Raw genomic sequence first — 2,709 nt, 5'->3', positions numbered from 1 at the left:
CTCAACCCCAATGAGTGAGACTTTGTCTCAAAAAAAGAAAAAGGAAAAAAGAAAAAAGAAAGGCTAGAGAAAGCTTCTTTTATGCTCTTAGCTCTCTCTTTCTGTTTAAATATTTCTCCTACCTCATCATGCTGGTGTTCTGCAGATAACAGCCCTTTTTCATAGTCTATATTAGTGGAAAGACTAATGGTAGTGTCAAATCAAGGAACTGGCAAGGAAGATTGGTGGCAAAGAAGATATCTTTGGGGCACAATAAGCCCATCTAAAAATTAAACTCATCGTGTCTAGGGCACAGATTAATATTTACAGCAATTTTACTATTTAGAATTTTTTCTTATAGCACTCACTTAAAATTTTGCTCCAAAAAGCTATTTTAAGTGTTACTGATGTACATCTGTTTTCATGGTTGCAAAATTGAAAGCTGAAGAATGGACCAACAAAGGACCCAGGTGTCTATTTTAAATTCTTTATAGGAAATTTTACTTTCTGAGATTGGAAGGAGCATGCAGACTGAGAACCAGGTCTACAGTGAAGCTGTCTATTCCCTCCTCAGAGACTATGGATATACTTTTTAACTAAACCTTTTCCATATTCATTTTTTTTATTTCTGACAAATGGAGCTGTGTTCAACTGCAGTAGAAATTTGGTGTTAGTTTGTGCCAAGAATATGGTGCACAAAGGGAAACCTAGTGCTTATTGCATACAGTGCAGGAAAATGATCAAGAGAAAAAACACCGTAAAATGAAAATACCTATAAAACTCACCTTGAGTTGTTTCTGATGTTCTCAGTAACTCCAAAGGTAACTGAAGTGTCAGTCTTGCTTTTTCGATATTAAGGGTATTATCTTCCAGGAAAACTAACAATTTGTTTGAAGTTGGATAAGTCAAATAACTCCATTGACCTTGATTTTTCCACGAAGAAAGTGAGAGCCCTTGACGTTCCTTTGGGTCTTGTTTACAGTTTGATGAAAAGTCACAGTATATGTATTTGGTGATGTTTTCTAGTGAGAGGTACCATTTTAAGGATTTCTATAAAAATCACACTTTTATACCCATATTATCGTATTTTTGATATGTCAAAACATGTAATTCTGCAGTAAGAGCTAGGATTGGTTTCTAGTTAACTGAAGAAGTTAGAAATAGTGTGGTATTGAAATAGGACTTTTTTCCATCTTTCCAGACTGTAGTGATGGCGAGGGATTAAAAACAGTGGCCATCCACTCTTGAAGGTCTTGCTACACAAAACCTGACCTAATTATTTAGAAAATCTGTGTGTGTGAAGCATCCCTTTCCTTTTCAGTTCAGGTTTGTATTGTTAGTTTTGGAAGAATTATATACCTTCAAGTCCTAAAGGGGAATCTGCAGAGAGAGAAAGCAGCTGGTACCGGTAGCTGTAGTGTTGGTTTTGTTCTACCTGAGTTTTATAGGCTATAAAGCCTTGGGAACTTCTAAGCAATGATGTCATCTTCCTCTAGTCACTAGTCAGAAAAAGTTAATGCCATGGGGGAATGAAGTTACAGACTTTGCAATCATCACTAGGACAATTTAAAGAGAAAGCAGTGCTTAAATATCTTAATCTTTAGGATGTACTTTTATATAATTAAATATACTACGATTTAGTGATTGCCTATTATGTGCAAAGTATTAGGTAATGGGCTTTTATGTTTTCTTATTGAATTACAGAGATGAGAGAAGGGTAATAGAGCTGAGATTTTAGAAAATTTTCTTTCTTTTGAGACAGAGTCTCAAGCTGTAGCTCTGGGTAGAGTGCAGTGGCATCATAGCTCACAACAACCTCAAACTCTTGGGCTTAGTGATTCTCCTGCCTCAGCCTCCCAAGTAGCTGGAACTACAGGCGCCCGCCGCACCTGGCTATTTTTTTTTTTTGTTGCAATTGTCATTGTTGTTTAGTAGGCCCGTGCTGAGTTTGAACTCACCAGCCCTGGTGTATGTGGCTACGGGTGCCACCCTAGAAAGTTTTCTGACAGATTAAGTGCTTTGACCCTAGAGCCAGATTGCCAGGGTACAGATTCCAGTGTCCTAGGTGTGTAAATTTGGGCTAGTTACTTAATTTCTCTAGTCCTCAGTTTTCTCATCCATTAAACATGAGTAAAAATGATCAAATATTTTGGAACCTTTGACATCTTGGCAAAGCAAGTGGCACTTAGTATGCTACGTATATTATCATAATATATAATTATGCAACATGCTATTCATGCAAACCCCCCCACAACATTTTTGGCTTCAATTATTTATTATTATGGATAAATTTAGGGCTTCTGCCTTAATTCCTCTATTGCTGTTTCTGTTTAGATATATGAGCTTGGTGGTCTAAATTGTGAAAAGAAGAATCCAAAGGAAGATTATGCTTTGAGTTTGAATTTCAACATTGAACAGTTTTGTGGATGGTAGGATGTCTTAGATAAGGGACTTGCAGCTAGAAATAAGCCTTATAGCTAACTCACTATGCAACAGTGTGGAGAAGAGAAGATGACAATACAGGGAACATGTCAGGAGTTACCGAGATGCCTACTTTCTAGGCTTTGTGGCTGGAGGTCCTTTTCCCCAGTTTTCTTGTTGGATTTACTATCATGGGTCAGAGGCCAGACTTGGTGGCACTGGAAAGCATGGAGCTTCCAGCTTTTGTAGGTATTGTTACTTGGTCAATGTGGGACTTGTATTGTCATTGTAATAGCCTTGAAAATCAGA

Source organism: Otolemur garnettii, unplaced genomic scaffold (assembly GCF_000181295.1).
Source record: "Otolemur garnettii isolate 467f Iridium unplaced genomic scaffold, OtoGar3 scaffold00276, whole genome shotgun sequence".
NCBI classification, from domain to species: domain Eukaryota; kingdom Metazoa; phylum Chordata; class Mammalia; order Primates; family Galagidae; genus Otolemur; species Otolemur garnettii.
This window is presented reverse-complemented; position numbering follows the sequence as displayed.